Below are 24,118 nucleotides of genomic sequence, written 5' to 3' on the forward strand. Positions count from 1 at the left end.
ATTCTGATCTTCACTGTCCACCATCTTTGGACTATGTGCTGTTTCTGGCTGGTTTCTCTTTCTAGGTTGAAGCAGGAAAAATGTGCTGAGTTTTAGCTTACGGGTGAACCTATAAATGTCCATTCTAGTGTCCGCATAGTTCATATTACAAGGCGGACAGTACGATAGTCCTAAGTTTAGGACAGCGGTCTCCCCCGCAGTAAGCTTGAGGTCAGTCAAATTTATTACTGATCTTGATTCTGTTGGTTCACGTTCTTCTTCTGGAACCGGTTCCAGTGACCTCGTTTCCCCTGCTTGCTTCCACTTGCGTTTGCGGGCATGGGATTTCCTCCGCTCGCTCCGCTTGGTATTTGCCCTTTGTTTTTTGCGCCAGTAGGTGTTCGTGGCCTCAGTGTTTCTCGCCGATCCTGGCACAAACAGTTGACTTCTTGTGCCAGGGATAATTTTATAAACCCCAAGTTTGGGTCTCTTGCTGGGTCCACCTCCGGATCACTCTCGGCAGCTGAACTGAGGTCTGAGGCTGAAACCGATGTAACCGTTGTTTCACTGGCTGTGCGCTGGGCTGCTCGGTTTCCTTTTGCCCTAGCCTTCACAGCCTCATACTGTCACGCAAATGTAAAGACTTGCCCGTTTTGGTAGTCGATACGGTCTCTTTCAAATTTGAAGGCTTTTCTCTTTTTGTTGACCTCTTCCTCCTTGTTAAGCCTAACCATCATGTCATTCCTCATTTTTGTTATCTGGTCTGTTATTTCCAGTTTGGCTAATTCATGCTCCAAAGCATCGATCTCCCCCTGCAATTTGATGCGGTCCCTTTCTGCATATTTGACCAGTATATGCAATAGTTTGCTAGACGACTCCAGATTGGCCTCTGCCCACTCTGTCAGCATTGCAGGGTCCGGGTTGTCGTAGCTCGGGGCTATGGTGATTCGTAGCCCCCTGGGCACACGTCTGACTTGTAGGTAACGTGAGAGAGACCGGTGCTCCCACCACTTAGACTGTTCCGAGCGCATTAACCGCTCCAATTTCCTGAACAAGTCCCTCGTGGTGGGGCTCCCGGAGCTGTGGTTTGCTGGTATTGTACTCACCGATCCCCGGGCCGGGTAATCGAGAAACATGCAATCTGCTGCCTCTGCTCGGCTGCGCAGTACGTCAGCGGACATGAGTTAATACGCTTTAATTAAATGGCAATGTCCTTTGCTGCACCTTGGAAAACGGCTACTGGGACTTTAACAAATATCCTGCCCGGTACCGCGCTCACTCCCCACTGATAATTCCGAAAGTCCTACCTGGGACCGATTGCCAGGAATCCACTCCGGAGCCCCGGGGCGGGACACTCTGGCTTCTTTCACCCAGGCAGGCGATGCACGGCTTCTCAGGGGCTCGTAGCGGCTTACTCCTCACCGGAGACCATATCACTCTGAAACCCGAAAAGAATCCAGATCAGCTGCTTCCTGCCGCATTGCCCTGCTCGAGGAGGGGTCTAACTCGTACCGTGGAAGCCTTTGGTACAGAGATATCCTGAAGATCGTCACACAGCTCGCGCTGTCAGTCCCACACAATGACGAAGAGCAGACCCTTCAATAGCTGGTGCATAAAGTGCTTTTTATTTTATTTCATTAATGCCAGCGCGTCCGCCATGACGCGTTTCGCCTCGGGAAGAAGCTTGATCACATGACATACTGCTAACCAGGCAGGCAGACTTTTAAAGTGAACAAAGCGAGAAAAGATGGCTGGGTTACAGTTGCGCTGGGCCACAGTGATATCAGTATTATTGCAAACAATATGGAAAGCTCCAAGGATAAGGTTTAGGCCATCTGTCTACAACCAACAGGCATGATCATCTCATTACCCTATTAGCAAAATACAACATATATCCTGAGCTAACAAAAAGGAAATAGTAAGATGAACAAATAACAAGTCGCTGTTTTCTTCTTTTCTTCTTTTATTTCACGTGGTAAACGTTCTTAAAATTCTCTAGCCGACACGTGTTTCGTCTGTAATGGTGTTTAACCACAGACTTCTTCAGGGCTGTTTCCTCTAAATTCAATCTGTAATTCTTTCTTCCCTATCGCCCCAACTATGGTGTGCTGGGGGTTGGCATTTGGATAAAATCAGATCTCCGCGTTTTCCAACGTGTTTTAACAGCTGTATGGTACTATGTTCCACATAAATATGAGTTGGGTATTTTCCTCCTGAGACGATATCACGTCTTCATTCTAATAAGGTATCTGGCGTTCAGTTGGAAAACGCGGAGATCTGATTTTATCCAAATGCCAACCCCCAGCACACCATAGTTGGGGCGATAGGGAAGAAAGAATTACAGATTGAATTTAGAGGAAACAGCCCTGAAGAAGACTTTTAAAGTGACAGTGCATGGCAATAGGCGGTAAACATAGACGCAATACTGTGCAAAGTACGCAAATAAATAAATAATATATCATACGTAAATAAACCATATAGCAGCATCATAGGACACAGTGAATATAGAACATCATTAATATATCCATAAAAGAGCAATGTGTGGAAGATTACATATATATATATAATATATATATATATATATATATATATATATATATATATATATATATATATATATATATATATATATATATATATATATATCCAAACAATCAGGAAAGCACAGTTGAGAAAGGCCACGGGAAGCATAGTAAAAAGTCAATTTAAAACACCTGCCCGTGTGGGCGCGGCATTCCCGATGCCTCATGGTGTTCGTAATTTGTATTTCCAAGTGGATGCGATGTTCACTCACCGATATTTAAAATGCAAATGTTAAGCCCCAGTGGGTAGATGCACTGTGTTCCGTGCTAGGGCTGCCCTGCTTTACAGTTATCAAGTGCGAACTTATTGCAGGCTCCAGTCCTGAATTGCAGCCTGCAAAGCTTCCTTCTGACAATAACAAGCTCGAGATTCAAGCTTGAACAGACCCGCTTGAGCACGGTGAGCCTTTCTCGTTGGGCGTACTGCATGCTGGGAATTGCAGTCTGAATCGAACTAAGGAACTGAATGGACTCGCAAAAAATTCGGCCCAGGTGTAATCCATCCTACTTTAGGAGCAGGAAACTAACTGAAATGAAAGCTGAAAACTAACGGAAGAGAAACCAGGGAATCAACAGCACCCGTGGCATTTGAAAAAGGCTTCACCGAAACGTGTCATACCAAGTGTTTAAATAAACGGCTCCAGAAAAGTATGTATGTATGTATGTATGTATTTCGATTTATATAGCGCACGAATCACCCAGGGGTCTCAAGGCGCTTGCTTAGGGAACCCGTCCTGGTATTCCCCTGTGAGATACCCCGGCAGGGTATCCACAAGGTGAAAGCCAGGCATCCCGCCGCGAGGGGCCGTAGTGGAGATTAAGCAAGCTATTGCCCAGAGTCGCAGAGTGTGACCCCGTGAGTCGAGTAGGCACCGGAGCGAGAATTGTCGAGTCCGTGGAATTTTGAGCCCGAGACCCGCCGAGGCGGGGAATCGAACCCTGGTCCACGGTCGAGCTCAGCTTCCGGGTCTGCCGCCTCTAACCACTGAGCCAGGCTTCTCCCTCTCTCCCTCCGTGTCCCTGCGTCTCCTTTACCATAAGAAGATAGTTTTTTGCATATTGGTGTGTTGCCAATGACACGCAGTGGGGACCCTTCCAGAATGGTTCACGGGTTCATTGGTACTTACCCGGAACCGCCACGCTTCTCGACCTAGCAGAGGCTTTGCTGTCGAATGGCAGTCCATAATTGATGGATGGATGCAGTTACTTTAACCGGCATCTCGGAGCCCGCACCCGAAGAGACTGTGTGGTTGGGAGCGAGGGCACAGGAGCTGTTTGTTGCCCTGCACAGCGCTAAGATTCTCAGCCTGAGCCCAATTTAGTCAGCCGCTTATTTCAAGCAATCAATTATTAGGCTGACCGGGACATTCAGTGTGACTAAGAACGAACTGCATGCTGGAAATTGCAGTCTGAATCGAACTAACAGCCTGATTCATCAACGGGCCGTTTTGCGAGCCCCTAATAGCGATTCATAGCGAATCGCTATTAAGGACTTGCAAAACGGTATTCATGTAGGAATTGCTAAATAAATAGCGATTCCTACACATTCCTTATTTGCGAGTAGCAAATTGCTAATCGCAAATAAGGAAAAACTCCCCATTCATTCCTATGGGCCAAAAGGCCCATAGGAATGAATGGGGAGTATTCCTTATTTGCGAGTAGCAATTTGCTACTCGCAAATAAGATAGCGATTTGAAGGGTGCCAGGGGTGTCCAAAGGACACCCTGTAGCACCCCTTAAATGCACATTTGAACAGGTGTTGCGCACACACATGTCCAAAGGACATGTGTGTGTGTAACATGCAAAAGAAAAAAATGCACTAAAGTGCTTTTTACACTATTTTCGCAATTTACCACCAAGTCAAACTTGGTGGTAAATTGCGACCAAATATTGCGATTTCGCAATTTCTAATTGGTTGATGAATTGCATTTAAGGAATCTCTATTTGAGATTCCTTAAATCCAATTCCTCGCAAATATGCGATTTCGGTAATAGCGATTTTTGCATTTGGGATGATGAATCCCAAATGCAAAAATCGCACTCGCAAAGGGCCAGATTCTCAGAATCTGGCCCTTTGCGAGCGCAAATCAGCTTGATGAATCAGGCTGTAAGGAACTGAATGGACTCGCAATAAATTCGGCACAGGTGTAATCCATTCTACTTTAGGAGCAGGAAATTAACTGAAATGAAAGCTGAAAACTAACGGAAGAGAAACCAGGGAATCAACAGCACCCGTGGCATTTGAAAAGTGTTTAAATAAACGGCTCCAGAAAAGTCCCTCCGTGTCCCTGCGTCTCCTTTACCATAAGAAGATAGTTTTTTGCATATATATATAGATCAGAGCGACGCAGACGCCACAAGGAAAAGTGGCGCAACAAAGAAGAGAACCAAAGGAAAATGGTCGAACAAAAAACGGGGCAATCAACAGGGAGCACCTCAGTAGTAAATTTGACCAACATAAATCTAAGTCCCAAAGAGACTAAAACCCTTGGTTTAGGGCTCTCCTACTGTCCGCCACAAACCTTCAATTATGCAAGCACACGTATGGATGCATACAGGTTTGTGAGAAAACTCAAACTTACTAAGTTTCATCGCCTACGCCCAAAAAATAGTAAAGACACTGCGATAATACCCCTAAGCCCGAATATACTAACAGTCGGAGATGCCCCTTCATTTGAAGAAATCTGGGACCTACAGACTGAACAAACTGAACAAAACACAGCAAATCCATGTACAGCGCCAGGAGCTGTGATTACTAATGTTGATAAGAATAAGGCAATTACACCGTTCAAGCCTAAGTCTACCTTCAATCCCATCTCTACCCATGATAATCTGGATATTTACCAGGATTTATTGGTGGAAGACCTTAAAAAGCTATATATAACTACTAACAAAAAAAGTCAAGCCATTGCACGACAGAATCAGAACTATAATCTTCTGATCAAAAAGTTGAAAACAAATGAAAACCTAGTCGTAAAACAAGCCGACAAGGGAGGCAACATTGTGCTTTGGGCACGTGACAAGTATATAGCAGAAGCGGAAAAACAACTCGGTGACATTGCCTGTTATCGAAAAACCAACATTATATCTATCAAAACAACTTGGAATGAGCTTAACGCTAAACTCATGGGGTTGCGTAGCTGTGGTTTGATCTCTATGGATGAATTCAAATTCATCAAAAAGGAATTCCCTGTAATTCCCGTTTTCTATCTTTTGCCAAAGATCCATAAGGACCCACTGTCTCCACCAGGGAGACCGATAATATCGGCGATTGATAGTGCAACGGAAAACCTATCCAGATACATAGACTTTTTCTTACAAGAATGGGTTAAAGGACTGAACTCGTACATACGAGACACAACTGACTTCTTGTGTAAACTATCTAAGCAGACTTGGTCTGAAGACTATTTACTTATGACATTGGATATTTGTTCCCTGTATACGTCTATAAGGCACATAGATGGACTGAAGGCAACACAATTCTTTTTGGATAAACGTCCCATACACAATGTACAGCATAATAAAATGCTTATGGGAATGCTTAATATATGCCTACAACAGAACTTCTTTACGTTTGGAGGTCAAGCCTATCAACAATTGAGAGGGGTGGCCATGGGGTCTTGCTTCTCCCCCAGCTTCGCGTGCTTGCACATGGGGCTGTGGGAGGAGCAGACCCTGATGGGACAGCACAGAACAGCAATGGAACAACATGCCATTTTGTACCTCAGATACATTGATGATCTGTTCTTTATCTGGAGGGGTTCGAAAGAGAGTGCCATTGATTTTGTTGATAGGCTGAATGTCAACAATTTGAATCTTCAATTTACCTCAACGATTAGTGGACTTTCTGTTAATTTTCTGGATGTAGAATTCTATATTAAGAACAACAGAATAGAAACGAAGTTGCACAGGAAAGTTACCGCTGGCAACACGGTACTACATGCCTCCAGTAACCATCCTCGCCATTTAATTCGCAGCATCCCCTATGGGGAGATGTTGCGAATAAAACGGATATGCAGTACTGAGGAGGAATGCAAAATTGCTCAACTTCAGTGCAGAATGCGTTTCTTGGAAAGAGGCTACAGCCATAAAATGTTAGATGAAGCAATGACAAAAACAATGAAATTTAAAAGGGAACAACTAATAGAACCCCACACAATCTCTACCACTGTTATTGAAACCATGACCTTACCAACAGAGAAAATACAGTGTAGAGCCATTGTCACATATAGTCAGCAACATGCTGAGATTCGCAGGATCTTTTCAAGAAACTGGAATCTCGTACAAGGAGATCAAGTGATAGGTGATCTAATATGTAATAAACCAGAGATCACATTCAGAAAATCATCTTCCTTGAGTAATGCCATTGTAAGTAATACCTTAGAACTCCCAAAGAAGTGGTGGGAACGAATTACAGGTTTCAAGAAATGTCAAGTCTGTAAGGCCTGTAAACATGCTATCAACAAAACCCACTACACAAGTCCTTTCCATGAGAAACCAATTGCCATCAGACAAAAGCTAGGTTGTAAGACAGAATATGTGGTATACGTTTTGGTATGCCCATGTGATCTTCTGTATATAGGCAGTACACGTCTTCCAGCACATAAACGCATCCTGCAGCATCTAAGGGCTATTTCTGGAAAGGATCCAGCCTATCCAGTGGCAAGACACTTCGAAAAATGCCACCAGAGCAACCCAGAATTATTAAAGTACTATCTGGTTGACTCTGTTTTACCTTTGAGGAGGGGGGGAGATAGAGACAGTAAGTTACGTCTACTAGAAACCCGATACATCCTCGAATGTAACAGTAAACAGCCTGGTGGGCTTAACAGTACGGAGGATCTATACACCTGTTTATAATCTGAAATATTATCTCATGATGGCTTTCACTGGTACCTGTACGTTTAATGTAATACTGTAAAATCTCTAAACATATTTGGCAGCCTGTACATTTTAAATTTTTAATAAGAATTTCATATTTTGAATCTTATTTGCACATTCACTTGAAATGGAACCTTTATAAACGACCCTCAAGGAAGTAACTAGCTGTAATACATACATCACGATATTGGATGGTTCCCCCATATTAACTTGAAAACCCACTTGGGTAATACTTGTTTTATACCAGCATAAATCACGTTATCCCCAAATCATTTTGATATCATTGCAGGAACTGTGATAATCGTTTCCAAAATAATAGCACGAATTTGGAACATGTGAGATGTAAATAATAGGTGTTTTTTTTATATATTTATTGTACATTATGTAAATATATGAATTTAGAGAAACCCTATATATTTGTATACAAATGTGATCTTAGATTTATGTGTATATATATATTTATATATTTTTCTAAAAGGATTGTTTTTTAGAAATTTTTCCAGTTCTGTAAATTTTGAATTCAATCTCTTTCTCTTTTTTTACAAAAAGCATTGAAATGATCAAATTCTTATGGAGATTCTAATTAGTGTGAAATGGTGATTTTGCTTCTATTTGGGGATGTGATTATGGGACTTAGAAGGGCACTATGCCCGGTATAAAAATGTGATGTATATCCCTTTAAAATCTGAATGGGATTGTTGACTAACCATGTGATCAACTAAGCTATTTAAGTTACTTCCTTTCTTCTTACCGTGACATGTGATCAAGCCTCGGCTGAGGTGAAACGCGTCATGGCGACCGGTGGGCTGTTAATTCATCACGAATAAAACTCACTGACAACAGAGCACGGAGTTTGTGGCTTTACTCTAAATCCGTTTTACTACGTGGCGTGGTGTGGCTACACTGTGCCTTGTTGTTCCGGACTCAACGCAATATTTTGTACCTAACGAACTTCCGAGGTACGAGTAAAGCCCCTCCTCTAACAGTGGCGAGAAGCGGCAGGAAGTAATTGGCTACGTGACCCGGAGCCGGACTGTATACTCTGGTGAGGAGGAAGCCGCGAGAAGCCCCCGCGTAAGGAACACACACCGAGCTGTGACCGAAGGAGCCGAATATCTGAACGCTACAGGGGTATTTCGACATCCAGGTCAGGAAACGGTGGTTCGAGAAAACGCGGTGAGGAGTGTGCACGTTTTCAGTTGTGGGGATTATCTTCTATCGACTGAATTTGTTTGTTGTCAGGAATTACAGTAATCAACTGCATTCCACCATGTCGGCCGTCGTGTTAAGAAGTAGGTCGACACCAGGGGAAAGTACTGCAAGCGCTACAAATCCAACGGCGCGCGATTTGTTTCGCAAACTGGAAAAGTTAATGAAAAAAGAAACTTCCAAATGGTGGGAGAACAAATCTTTGTCCATGTATCTGGAGGTGGGTCGTATACCACGTGGCCTTCGAATTTCTTTGGCCCCCAGCTATGAGAATCCGGACCCCCGCTTGCTCGAGAGATGGGCGGCGACGAATTTGGACTCCTCGGCTAAACTGATGGTACTTTTAATAGAATTTGCCGAGAGTGACCGCATGAAATTACAGAGCGAAATTGAATCTGTTGAAGCGGAACTAGATAAACTGGGAGAAGATGACGCTAACATGAAAAAAATGAGGGATGAGATGGAATTCCGGCTACAAAAGGAGGAAGAAATAATCAAAAAACGTAAGGCGTACAAGTTTGAAAGGGACAGGTTAGACTACCTGAATGGGCGTATATTCACCTTCGCAAAAAAGTTTGAGAAAGAAGGAAATAAGGGCCAGCGAGCGGATAACAATCGTGCCGGTGTCTCAAAGGGAAACTCAAGCTCTGTCTCATCAATTAGCTTGAGCTCCACAGAAGGAAGTGAAATAGAGGGTGATCTACAGAGTACATCATTGGGGTTTACCGTACTAACACCTGCGCAGGAGATGAGGCGCCTGTGCGAGGCCAGGCGCGAAACCCTAAGACCAAGAGCAAACCCTACCCAAATAGGAAGAGCACAAACCGCAAGCGATCAGAGCGACGCAGACGCCACAAGGAAAAGTGGCGCAACAAAGAAGAGAACCAAAGGAAAATGGTCGAACAAAAAACGGGGCAATCAACAGGGAGCACCTCAGTAGTAAATTTGACCAACATAAATCTAAGTCCCAAAGAGACTAAAATCCTTGGTTTAGGGCTCTCCTACTGTCCGCCACAAACCTTCAATTATGGTGGTGGAAGACAGAGGCATGTAATGGAATTAAGACTACACAGCCTTGATACTCTGCATCCCTTATGTTCTAAGCACTGTCCACAGGCTTTTGTGCAAAACTTTGGGCCAAGAACATATTGTTTTACAAATTAATCACTACATTAAGGAATGTGACTTTTTTGCCTTCTGCTTGTTTAGATAAGTTGAACAAAAATATCTTGCTCAACTCACCCTGCACTAGATGTCAAACCCAAAAACATTATTGAGGCAGAGTAGATGGTGTGGGTGACAGTCTGTTAGATCTGGGGGTCTCTAGTTGGCAGAGGTAGGTACCACTGTCCAAATAGGGACCCTTGCTTCTAGTCAGGGTAAGGAGAACCCCTCCTCACCCCCTTGGTAGCTTGGCACGAGCAGTTAGGCTTATCGAAGGCAATGTGCAAAGTATTTGTTCCAACACTCACAGTAACACAGTGAATACACCACAAACTGACTCCACATTAGTTTAGAAAAATAAAGGTATTTAATCTAAACTACACAAGACCAAAAATGACACAAATCCAACATACACAGTTCAAGAATATGGTTTCAAAAGAGTTCTTAAGGTTGCATTAAAATAATCCACAGTTGCGTCACGTTTAGCCAACAGTACCTTTAGATGCGACAAAAGTTCCAAGTGAAAGCTGCAGGGTTGAAAAGCAAGGGATGCGTCACTCCTGAGACTCTGGGGAGGCGATGCGACAACCCCGCTGGACGCAGCGGGAGTGTTGCGATGACTCCAGTCTGTATGGGGAGGGATGCGATACCTTGCGTGGATTCCAGTGCGCAGGTTTCGGTGGAAGTGGCTCGCAAAAGGTACGATGCGACGATCTTCATGACGGCGACGATCTCTGATGTGGCGACGATGGGCGGCGCAGCGTCGATCTTCTCCTCTCGCGGCCCCTTGGTGCGATGGCTCTGCGACGACTCTCGCAGCGACGTGATGCGGTCCACAAGCAAGCGGGGCGACGATCTCACCCAGTGACGCAAAGGCTCTGCGAATATACTCGCAACAATGGTAATCTTCCCGCACCGGTCTGGTGCGTTCTGCAAGGGAAGGATGCGACGACTCTGACAGCGGCAACAGGCGCTGCGACGATCTCGACCTTTGCGGCGGTGGGAATTACCTCGCACTGACGGGGATGCGCTCCGCAAGCGAGCGATGCGATAAACTTTGCAGAAAAGTTCTTTACATCTTGGTTTCCAGCTTCCCAACACAGGTACAACTTCCAGAGGCACCAAAACTGGCCCAAGCACTCTAGGAAGGACAGAACTCTCTCAGCAGTGTTCAGGGAAGCTGGGGGTGAAGTCCCTTTGTTCCTGGGACTTCTTAACAGGGAACCAGCTCTTCTTCAGGCCCTTGGAGATTCATTCAAGCAAGGGGACACAGCACAAAGCAAAGTCCTTCCCCTCTCCTTGGCAGCAAAGCAACTGCAGGTCAGTCCAGCAAAGCAACAGCAGGACATTCTTCCTTCTTCAGTCTTCCAGCTTTCTCCTTGGAAGAGGTTCCTTCTTGATTCCAGGATGATCTAATTTTCTGTAGTCAGGGGTCCTGTACTTATACCCCTAAAAGTCTTTGTTCCCTTTGTGCAGGAGGGCTCTGAGCCCGGTCTGAACCAGTTCTGGGTGTTCCTTGAGCACTTTGATATCCTGGCTTCTCCTTTCCTTTCAGAGAGAGGGGCAGGGTCGTCGGCTGCCCAGCAGGAGGTGGGGCCAGCATTGTGGACGGCAGGCACAGCCCTATTCAGGCCCAGGTGCTATCCCCTCCCAAAACTCAAGAAGCAGATGCAGTCATTCAGCCTAGGGCTGACTCAGCCAACCTCCTGGGGGCTCCCCAGCCCCTGTCACTCTCAAACCAGACTCAATTCACAAACAGGCCAAGGCACACAGAAAGGTCAGACAAGAGAACAGCAACTTTCTAAAAGTGCTGTTCTCAAACACAGGATTTAAAAACAACCTTTCCTAAAAGATGTGTTATTAAACTCTGAGTTCAGGGATACCAGACTTTTATGTCCTACCTTGCTCCTATGGGAAGATATGCTGGTAGCCACTGTAGCCAGCATTCCCCATGATAGCCTATGGGCAAGGTAGCCTTACAATAGTGAAAAACGAAAATGGCTGTCATTCACTACCAGAGCATGTCACCAGCACTAGTACATGCTCTACCTTTCACATTCACTGCACCCTGCCCAAGGGGGTACCTTGGGCCTTCCATAGTTGTGACTAATGTGCACAGAAAGGGAAGGGTTAGGCCTGGTCAGTGGGAACACTGACAAGGAGGACATGGCAGTTCACAGACTACACACAGGCACTGCGGTGGCAGGCCTAAGACACCATTTTAGGGCTACTCGTGTGGGTGGCACAATCAATGCTGCAGGCCCACCAGTAGCATTTGTATCACCAGCCCCGGCACACTTAGTGCACTTTACTAGGGACTTCTGGGTGAGACAAATATGCCAATCATGGGTAACCAATTACCATCATAATTTATACAGGGAGCACTTGTACTTTGACGCTGATCAGCAGTGGCAAAGTGCCCAAAGCATCTATACCAGCAAAAATACTGGAGGCAGAGGCAAAAAGACAGGGGAAACCACACCAAAGATACCAGGTCTAACACAGTCTCACACCCAATAGATCACGATGTGAGATACCCAAAGCTTATCTGTAGTCGCACAGCACCAAGCAGGCTCAACTGCTGCATTAGAGGGGGCATCAGGGACTCTACATGTATTTAAGAAATGGGTGCCCAGACCACCAGACATAAAGAATTAAAGAGCAGGATGAAGTCTGGATCAGAGGGGATCTCTGCAGCAACTTATTCAAAGGGTTGTTTCTAAGAACCAGACAAATAAGGAAGAGAAGAACAAGGTGGGACAATTCCTAAAATCAGACAAGATAGGCCTGCCATGAGTATCGAAAGCATTGCATACCTGCAAGGTAGCCTCAGCAGAGAAGACAGAAACAGAAGAGGACCTGCCAAGCAGTTTAACGAACAGCACAACCTCCCTCCACTTAGACAAACTCTGCCGGTGCAATGGTCCGTTGGTCATAGTCGTGAAAGGTGGGCAGGGGTGGGCCACTTGGAATGTTGGGCGTTGGGCAATTGCCCACTCTGTTCATGTCTTAAAATGACTCTGCAGTCAAGCCAAGGCCAAACCAGTGATCTGCCTCAACCCTGAGTGCCACAGAACATGTAACATCTTCAAAATATTTGGGATGTAAATTACACAACCAACAAAATGTAAGAACATGATAAAGACTTTAAGAAGTAGAAAATATTTCTTTAACATATCAAACGTGTTTGGTGCAGCAGGGAATAGAGTCTTGTGTATTTGTAGTGGCTAGGAGGTCCATGCCTGTCACAGAAAGCACGGCGAATATGTAAGTCAATATTTTAAACTTGTATTACACACAGTATAAGATAGCCTGCCAAAAAATGCACAAATACATTTAGGTTAAAGATAAAAAAAAGGTGCTTCCAAATTATAGATTTTAGTCAAAAGTCAAAAAAAGATTTTATTTGTGTTGGTACTCGACAGAGGACCACAAATATAACATATAAAATAAGAAAAGGAACAGAAAAATGTATACATCACTGATTAATATAAAAACAACATAGATTTAAAAAATTTGTAGAAATTATAACATACAAATTCATTTGGAGGCAATTTGCCCACTGTTAATAGTTCTTTTTCCTTTGTTAGCCTACAAGTTCGATATATTGGATTAATATACATAGCACAAGCTACTACTACTTTAGAACTAGGGCAGACAAATAGTAAATGCTCCACAGTCTGCTCGCCCCCTTGACATAATGAACAAAGATAGGAAGATTCCCCAGCTGACCATTTTGATTTATAGGATTGCACAGGTAAAATCCCTATTCGTAACATCAAGATCACCCTCCTTGCACTATGAGTAAGGGAAAACCCGATGTATGGCTGGATGTGTTTATACTCTAGGAGGTCAGTAAATGATTTGAATGTCTTTAGTTTATTGCTATGCGCAAAGTCCAAATCAAAGCTCAACCTAGGTGTAAAACATTTAAGGAAAAGTTTTAATTGCGATACAGACCAGGTGAGTAAAATATCTATAGTGATTTCAGCCATTCGAAATGCAGCTGACATATTCCCTAAAAAAGTTTGCTTAGCTGCTTCTGTGTCAAAGGTTTCTTTATTCAGCAGGAATCTAAGTGTTCCCTCCTTTGCACGGAGGAGGTTGTAGGTCCACCTAATGATGTTGGCCACAGCCGTGGCATAAACGCTTGTTATTGCAAATTCTAGCCTTAGAACTTGTACTGGTGTTGCAGCTGGGACCTTCATCATTCTTTTCAGGATTTTTCCCTCTTGGCGATCCATGAAGCCCCATTGTTTTATAGGGATATATTCTGTAGCATACGATAGGACTGCAGGAATTTTCACTTTATATATTTTTAATAAAGAAGAAAAATGCCTGCTCCCAGTGGCACTATAGAGTCTTGAGAGTGCTCCAGCATGTAAATCAGATTTCTTTATTAATTTATCTATATGCTTTGTGTTTGTTAGATTCTTTGACAGAATCCTACCGAGGTATATATATTCATTTTCTTCATCGATCTTTTCTCCTCCTAGCCTCCAGTTATATTTGGCACTTTTTTTTCCTCCCAGAGAAGGCTACAACTTTTGTTTTCTTTACATTCGGGATTAAGAAATTTTCATTTGAGTATTGAGACAAGATGTCAAGAGAATTTTGCAGACCAAATGGTGTGAGATCAAACATAACTATATCGTCCGCATAAAGCAACGAGTGGATACTTTGTTTGTTTATTTTCGGAGGCAGGCTTAAGCCCTGCTGTAATTGATTTGGCAGGTCGCTGAGGTATAACGAAAATAGCATAGGGGCTAGGAGACAACCCTGTTTGAGACCATTCTCTGTATTTATTCTTTTCGTTAAACCTTTTTCGCCCCCCATTTGGACTTGACACCAAGTTGTAGTGTGGAGGCTTATTATAACCTGTAACAGATGTTCGTTGATTCCAAAACTCCTCAGTTTATTCCATAATGTGGGTCGGTCGACACGATCGAATGCGGTCGAATAATCTATAAATGCCATATAGACAGTCTGTTTTCTTCGTGTCACATATTTATCAAGAATAACCTGAATAATGGCAATATTGTCCGTGACAGAGTGCTTAGGTCTGAAACCAGCCTGGAACATAGGTATCAGACCCAGCGAGAAAGCCCAATTTTTTAGTTGGAATAATACTTCAGCAGCGAAGATTTTTCCGGTAGCATCCATCAATGCTATTTGACGGTAATTTCCTGCTACCGTTTTGCTACCTTTTTTATGAATAGGGATGATAGTACTCCCCTGCCATGATTTTGGTACTTGTCCAGTGGTCAAAATATAGTTGAAGAGTGGGGTTAGCAAAAAACTCCATTCCTTAGGATTCATCTGCAGGGCCTTGATCGGTATTTGGTCGGGGCCGAAGGCACCTGTACTTCTTGCCTTTCGAATATGGGTTTCTACCATTATTGTTGTTGTTTTAGGAATTAATGATTTCGGTTTTTCCTTTACTTTATCTGCACAGTTTTCTTGTATTTTGACCATATTTGTTTTGTAAAGATCTGTCAGATAAATTTCCCACTCTTTCGGAGGAACCGGTACTGCTAGTAATTTCTTTTTTGTTCCTGTTATTTTAGCTACTAATGACCAATAAGTTCTCTGGTTAGGTTCTTTTGCAGCAATTTGTATGTCAACCCAGTTACGATCTTGAAAGGTTTTTTTCTTACTTATTTTTTCTCTTCTCAGTTGATTTTTCAGTTTGTTTATTTCTTTTTTTTTGGTAGGAGAAGAGTTTAAATATTGAGCTCGTATCAGATTATTTAGTTTTTTCTTTGTAAGTGTATTCCTGGTTTTATTTGTATTTTTCTTCATTTTATTACCAGTATTTCCTTGATGAATCATTTTTATTAGTACCTCTTTGAGTTCGTTAAGCATACTCTCAAAGTTTACTATAGGGTCTTCAGAGTACTGTTTCCTTAAGAAGTGTCTATGCTCAATCAGTGTTGTTATTTTATCCATAGAAGATGAATTCCAAAAGATACGTCTCTGTTCGCTATTTACCAGAGTTTCATTTCTATAAAAGATCATCTGTCCTTTTGCAGCAGACTGAGCCGACCAACTGGTATGTAGTTGCATCACGGCATGATCGCTGACTGGTGTGAAGTTGGAGTGAAGATGAGAAATGGTTTCAAATAGATCTTTGCCACAGATGATATAATCTATTATCAAAGGGCTCCCGTTTCCCTGTCTTGTGTATGATGCCGGGATGTCTCCTTCAATGTTCCCATTCAGGATTACCCCATTTAAATTAAGTAGCGCTGATAACATTATTTTCCCTCTTTTATTAGAGCGAATGCCTCTGGGGAATAGGGGAGTAGAAAAGTCCAGTCTTTCCTCTTCGAAAATTCTTTCCCACTTATTTATTTCAGGGTTGGAGATTTTCCCATTGAAGTCACCCATAATTATGTAAGATGGAAACATATGGGTTTCTATTGTTTGTATGATGGTTTCCAGGATATCTTCAAATAAGGTGTCATACTTTCTTCCAGGGGGGGCGTATATATTAAAAAGTAACATCGCTCTTTGTAGAGTCGTATTATCGGTATTTAGAAAAAGTTTAATACATTGCAAATTGTCACTATTGGTCTCAACTATCTCTTGTGCCCATAGGTAATCCTCCCTCATTAGAATAGCCAAACCTCCTTTGGCGTGACCCCGATTAGTAGCTTTTGCCGATATGTTATAAACATAGTAGCCTTTTTGTGAAAAGGGTTCTGTTGCCCAAGTTTCTTGTAGGGTCAGAATATCCGGCTGTTTATTGAGGACTTCCTTCATTTTACTTTTTGATCTCCCTGCTATATTCCACGATGTAAACTTTAGACCTTGGTTAAACAGGGTACTTCAGATGGCTAGAACTTTTATTGCAGTTCAGCGTCCCCGATAACCAGGTCCAAGACTTCACATTGTCAATTTCAGTAGCTTTGTTCTCATTTAATTCCAAGTACCACACTTCCCTTTCCCCTTTATTCACACAAATTTTCAGGATATCTTCTCCTTGTCGCATATCTCTAAAGTAGCTAGCCCCTGAGTTTTCAGACATCGAGGGAGATCTAAGACCATTATTCCGATATGGATTAGAAATTAGTTGCATGTTATTGTTTGAGGTTTTATAGTTTTTATTTCCTTTACGCTCGACCTTCTCGATTACATCATATCCAAGCCTGTGTATTATTTCTTTTTCCCTAAGTATGATCCCGGGTATTACTGGAGACCAAAAAGAAACCATTGAGATTTTATTATGACCTCTTTTGGGGAAAGTCACTAGGTCTATTTCACTGCTAGTCAATAGTTGAAGAGACTTTATGTTTTGCAAGAGGTTGAGTATCCTGCCTCTGTTAAGTGGTGTATTATCGGTGGGGAAAAGTTCTTCAAATTGTAGTGCATTTGTCTGTATATTAACACTGCATTCGGTGTCCTTTTCGTTGCTTCTTTCGACATTGATATTTTCATATTTTGTCTTTATAACTGTCCTGGTTGGGAGATATTCATCCGCCCTTGGGTTCAGTATTGGCTTTGTATCTATGCTGATTCCTTTGATGGATTCTCCTTTTTTGCTCGTATGTGGCATGCTTTTCTCATCATTTTTCTTCTGTAAATCATTTTGAGGTATATTGATTTTTTGAAATTTTACTTTACGGATTTTCTTTTTGTGAATCCTTCTTAGAGGTTTTTTCCCTTTTGCTCGAATTCCTTGGTTTTATTTGGTGTTATTTCTCCTATTAGAGTTTCTGACTTAGTTTTTGTACTAAAATCTTCAACTTCCTTTACTGAATCGTATGTATCCTTTTTCCTGTGTTTAATAAAAATCGGAAACTGCTTTTGATTTTTTTGTGATTTTTCTCTAAATTGTTTTTTTAAGGAATAGAGTGTAGATTCATTAAAAGATTCCGATGTTTTCCTTTTATGAATTTCTATTAAATCTTTTTCTGATGTCTGTGTAGAAGAATTACAATTACTTTGTTTATGGTCGTTTTCCTTTTGTTTCATGATATCCTTTAATTGATTTTCTATTATTTTTGAGGACTCCTTTTTAGGTCTCGCCTGTCGATGCGCATGCGCATCGAGCTTGCGAGCCTATTGCGGCTTAAACAACCTTTAACTAACAAGCAAGGAATTGTGGCGATTCCTTGCAGTGCCCGTGACTTTTAAGCTCAATGCGCATGTGCATTGAGCTTAAAAGCGCGTGCACATCAGTTCCCTCAGCCGCAATCGCCGTCTGTTCCCTCAGCCGCATTCCTCCGACACCTTTTGAAGTGAAGCTTAGCTTCACTTCAAAGGCCCCGGCTTCTTCACACCCACATGCCGCTCTCCCCGCTCCGCCCCCTCCCCTGCCCGCCGTGTGCATTTCTCCTCCACCCCCTCCCCACAGCAATGCCCTCCGTCTTGTTTTTTTTATTTTAACTTTCAGCGCAAGGATCCCGCTTGTTCTTTATTTATTAAACACACGCTTCGCTCTTTCTCTTCTGCTTCTTCCACTCGCAATCTGCTTTTTATATTTTTTCCTTCTTTCCTCGCCCACTCTTTCCATTTTACTTCAGCTTTTTCCATTTTTTTTGCCCCTCTGACTCACACCCGATCTCCCGCCTTCTTTTCCGTCTTATTATAGCCTCTATGTGCTCTCACCTCAAACAATTCTACCCTTCACTACGACACTCCCGCCATTTCACCCCTTCTTTACTCATTCACACTCAATTTCCCGTCTTTTCCCCTTTCCTCTCATTTCTTTTTTTCCTCACACTTCGTCCTATCTATATTTACCCATCTCCAGCCCTACTCTTCTCCATCTTCTTGCTCACGTTGCCCCTACAAACTTTTCTTCCTTCGCACTCGGTTTTCCTGCCCATGTCTTACATGCTCCCCCAGAGTCTCTTCTCGTCGCTGGCAGCCTCACCTTCTTTCTTCACCCTTCCTTCTCGCTCACGTTAGCCCTACAAACTTTTCTTCACACGCACTCGGTTTTCCTGCCCATGTCTTACACGCTGCCCCCAGAGTCTCTCCTCGTCGCTGGCAGCCTCACCTTCTTTCTTCACCCCTACACAATATTGCTTGTACATACAGTGAACATGACACACTGACTTTCCTTGGCACACTCATGCCGATGTTGTCAGGACATTGCAGGTGGGGTCAAGTTAATGTTTAAAAACCATTACTTTGGGCCGCTTCCGTGTACTGCATGAGCAGTCCCTGTAACTTCTGCAGGCCAGCTGCTGCTGAGACGCTGACACTCTCCCGCTTTCTGCTTGGCGCCACCAGCCCTTCCTCCCCTCCTCCCCCCCTCCTTCCAGGGACGACCACCGTCTCACACCCCATCCCCATATGCTCCTTCCCTCCCACTCGCTGGCTCCCCCTCCCCCCCCCACCCCCCCCACCAGGCTCTCAATGCTTGTTTTAAACCAAGGCAGCGGGGGCTCTTCAGCGTGTCCGACTCAACATTTATCCAGTGACTCAACAAAACAACATTTAATCAAGAAAACTGCACTCAAATCATCGTAGGTTCCCAGCTTGACAAAATGTGTGATCGTTGTCAAATGACTTTGCTTCACCGTGCATCGGTTTACTCGAGAGTCGAATCCGAGACCTCTTGTGGACACTACGTTTAGAATGTGTGCAATATAATAAATAACACCCACCAGGCTCTCAATGCTTGTTTTAAACCAAGGCAGCGGGGGCTCTTCACCGTCTCCTTTGCCTAAAACTCACATGGTCGCTCTTGGATTTATTTTTATTGGCCATTAACTCTGTGGTTTGCGCACTCTGTCAATTTTTTACAAACAATTTTTTATATTCTCCCACTGGGCAAAGTAACATTTGCTGTGGGCTTAAAAATATCAGCATTCGTTAATCACTCGTGCATGGCTTACTTTTTTTGGTATCACTTGTTCTCTCTCTCTCTCTCTCTCTCTCCCTCCCATAACTCTCTCTCTCTCCCATAATTCTCTCTCTCTCCCTCTCCCTTCTCTCTCTTCTCTCTCTCTCTCTCTCTCTCCATCCCTCCCTTAACTCTCTCTCTCTCTTTCGCTTCCCTTCATTTACTCGCACACGCAACGCCACTCGCACACGCAACGCCACTCGCACACGCAACGCCACTCGCACACGCAACGCCACTCGCACACGCAACGCCACTCGCACACGCAACGCCACTCGCACACGCAACGCCACTCGCACACGCAACGCCACTCGCCCACGCAACGCCACTCGCCCACGCAACGCCACTCGCCCACGCAACGCCACTCATCCACGCAACGCCACTCATCCATGCAACGCCACTCATCCATTTGCAAAACGGAAAATGTTAAACTCTTCTATTGCGAGACCTATTGCATTTTCAATGCTTGTTCCTTTTTTCTTCTACTAGAAACTTTAGAATACCAATTTGGACATCCAAGGTTTGATCTGAATTTTCAAGGATGTTTCCTAAAAAGGAGAGAACCGATTCTAATATTTCCTGTAGTGAGAAAAGAGCCTTAGATAATGGAATTGTAGATTTATCGAGGTTATTATTTTCGATTAGGAAGGGGTCCAAGAAGGAATCTTGTTCTTGTAATTGTATAGATGTTTTTTTTGTGTCAGTATTTAATAGCTTTCTTTCAGAGCTGTATTCTTCTGATTTTTGATTGAGTATACTTGGATCCTCTAATTTTTGTAGGCTCCCATTGCCCTTTGTAGGAAGTAATTTTAAATTCGGACTATTTTGTTCTGACTTATGGTTAAGTATGCTTAGGTCCTCTGATTTATTAAAACTCTTGTGGCCTTTTATAGGAGTTGATGATTTCAGGAGAGTAGCTTTGCAGTCCTTTAGTTGTTGATCATTCATTGAATGAATAGACTTGTTCATGGGCGCCATATCACTTACGTTGTGAGACAGATGGGGAGAATCAGATAGGCAAGTTAAATCCCCTAAACTCCCAAGTGGTTTATTTTCGGTATCAGACATTATTTTATCAAGGACCTTTTTTGATGGTATAGCAGAAAAATATTCATTTATTGCCGGGGTTAAAGTACTTCGGCCAGGTTTTATCGCTTTGTCTGTAGATTTCCTGACTGCTTCCTCCGTTCCCATTCGCTTGATGAATATTGTACGAGAACGTAATTTTTTTAGACCCATGTATCTTTCCTGTAACAGGATTTATAGTGATTTTGTTGGTTAATATCTCGGATAGTCACGTTCCAGTAAGATGTATATATCAGCATGAAACTCCAGACAACTCCCCCTTACTGGGATAGGATTGGTGTGTCGCTTAAATCGAAGAGAAGGAAAGTTACCTTGTATCAACGATTTGTCTCCACGATGGTCAAGATTTTCGGGCAGTGGTGTTAGTGGGGTGGCCCGTCCCGTCCTCGGTCGTCCCCGGACGGCCACAGACGGTCCCGCCCTTGTCCCGGGCTTCTCCCGGGACGCTCCCGCTTAGCGGATACTAGCCTCCCCTTAAATGGGTTGTCCGTAGGTTTGCAGGCGGGGCGTGGTGGCCAGGGAGAGCAGCCAGGTGACGGGAGGCGCGGTCTGCAGAGGCTTCTGGTCAACGAAGTCCTGCCCCGCACGCTCGCAGCCCTGGACCTACCCACGCTGCACTAACAGGCTCCCCTGTGGCTCTGGTGCGCAGCGGGACCCGCGAAGCGGGTTCCGCAAGTAGTGGCAGGTGAAGGGTGTCCAACAAAGTCCTCAACCCTCAACAGACAGTCGGCAGCAAAAACAAAGGTTTTAGAAATACGCAGATTGCACCAAGAGCAAGCATTTTTTATAACAGTGGATTAAAAGCACACACTCCAAGGGGTACTAGAGAGCCAGCTGCAAGATGCCCGCACTCTGGGGCAGCTCTGCCAGCCAAATTATCCATCATACATCCTCTAGCCACACCAACCTGGGATATTTGGAGCTGCATCATTACTAAGCAACTCACACACACCCTTCTATCTGCTTCATTTACCCTGTTCAAATGTTACTGTCCCTCTGTGTGCAGTAAGTGCGGCCTGAAATTGTGCGGCCCTTGAAGAACGGGCTAGAGGCATAACGAATCTCACCCAACAGAACAAGATTAACAGGGCATGTAGCACAGTACAGACAGTGCCCAGACTGAGGGAATGGAAGGTTTTTGGCTTTATTATACTCCCCATCTATTCCTTTGGCGGGACAGCTTGGATTGCCACCGACCTCCCAACACAAGGCAATTTCACAACTCAACAAACGCCACATTCATGAATGGGAGGGCTCTATCTTGTAACAGATTTTTCACAGACCTCAGCACATTCACAGCGGGAGCTGAGTGCACACCCCTTCATATGTTCTCATACTATAGGCTGCAGGCCGCGTCTCAAGCGCATACAAAATGCTCACTACAAGAACCACACAGTTTTGCAATGCTTGAGCATTTGCTGGCCGCTACACCCAAAAAACTCGTTGTGCCGCCTTACATCTCTGTTCAACAGGTCGCCAACTTCAAAAATAAACCTGAAGCAGCACAGAATATAGTGATATCAGATAAGGACTGACAGTATTGCTGCTGCCATACAACAAGGCTTTTGTCAAGCAGCAAACTTCGTATGATTCATTTCCGCTAGCTGCCTATGTTTTATTATGCTCCACTGAGTCTCTGTAAAATGAAGCTAAGCATGCATGTGAACTGTTTTTGATGTGGTGCGTGGTGAATTTTTTTGCATCTCGCATGGCAGCGTCCACATGTTCATGGGTTAATGTCAACTTGTCCGAAATGGTGGAGGAGGACATCGGCTTGGAATCCATGATGGCTTTGTTGGGTTGGGTGCATGACGTCAGCAACATTCAATTGGTGGTACTTGCACTGTTACTCGCCAAAAGGCATGCGTCTAAGTATGTGGTAGAGGGAGTGCACCGATGAAGACATAATGGCTATCTGACCTTGTTTACTGTGGGGAGCAAATGTACATTTAAACCAAGCTGCAGGTGCCCACCTCATGACCTAAGGATATTTGGACGATTCTGGGGCATACATATTGAAAGGATCAACTGCAGCTCTAGGGCCTGCAATTGACCCTCTAGCCGACACTGCCTGAACTGCCTGAACTGTCTTACACAGCTAAGCAGAGTTTAATGTTGGACTGTTTGGTATTGGTGTCACGTAGTGGGAGTTGACTCGCCCTTCAAAAGCTGCTTTCACTGTTTAAACTTGCAGAAGCAGAATGTGTTCTTCGGGTGTCAGCAGGGCACGAGTCGGGGGTACATGTGGGTGGACGGCGTCCACCCACTTTTTCGACAGGGTGGACTCCGTCCACCCTGCCAAGAAGTTGGGCCCCACTGAAAAAGATGCTGAATTAGTCCCAGTGTAATTTCCAAACACCAGGACACTTTCAGCAGCGCATGCACGATGTTATCTGCTTCTGAGCCGCAACAATGTGCCAGCAGGGACGGGATGAGGCTTTCTTATTTCTGACTCCTGCTGGGCCCATAACAAAGACCGAATCTGAGGGGTCATCAGGCCTCCTTTTGTTCAAGTCTCCTGGCCGGCTGCAGTCAGGAGCCACACACCTAGAAGCAGATGAAGCAGAGGGGAAACAAAGGCTCACATCTTGTTAGCACTTCATACATACTTAAAAGAGGCAGCTTTTCACTTTGTTCAGGCTCTGTTTAGGAGATATGCATGCACTGTGAGAACTTCAGATGTGTTGATCTTTCCCAGCATTTGCACAAAATAAATATCATTTATATAGCGCTTACTACCCCTGAGGAGGCGTTGTAATAATTTAACACCTTGCGTGCGGCGCCGATTTCCCCCCCGGTGCTGGACATTCCATTCCTGGGAGTGGTTGTGACGGAACCATTCCATCATCCGCACAGCTCAACCGTGAGGCATGACGGAATGGTTCCGTCACAAGCATCAAAGGGGATAAATATCAGTATTTTTTTCTTTTAAAACACTATGGCTATGCAAAGCTTTAAGCTGACATAAGGCAACATTGTTTTATGTGTAGCGTACAAAAGTGTGAATCTTCTGCCTAAATCAGCTCTTTGATTTTCATGTGCCAGGAACAGTTAGGTGGAGAACAAATGCACCATTTCGCATAGGCCTTCCTCTGTATCAGGGGCACTTACATGCTGGCCAAGAAAGACTCTCAAGAGAGCATTCATACCCACTGCACTAGGGCCACTGTTGCCAAGACAGCTCTCACAAGAGCTGGTCAAGTTATTGACATCTGCCACATGACTACGTGGTCATCCATGGATTCCTTTGCTAAGCACTACTGCCTCTTGGCTTAAGCAACTGTCCATTCTATCCTACATTATTTTCTTGGTTTCCTTGGATAATTTGCACTCAATCCCAACTCCTTAAGAGAATTGCTTTG

At 44.0% G+C, this 24,118-nt stretch overlaps 1 protein-coding gene across 1 annotated transcript in view; it reads left to right on the plus strand.

Annotated features, from left to right (window-relative positions):
- Positions 1-24,118, plus strand: part of LOC144823236 (transitional endoplasmic reticulum ATPase-like) — a 218,436-nt gene that overhangs the window by 13,372 nt on the left and 180,946 nt on the right. The gene's annotated exons all lie outside the window — the stretch shown is intronic.

The sequence above is a fragment of the Lissotriton helveticus genome, chromosome 1_1 (assembly GCF_964261635.1).
Source record: "Lissotriton helveticus chromosome 1_1, aLisHel1.1, whole genome shotgun sequence".
Lineage (NCBI taxonomy): Eukaryota > Metazoa > Chordata > Amphibia > Caudata > Salamandridae > Lissotriton > Lissotriton helveticus.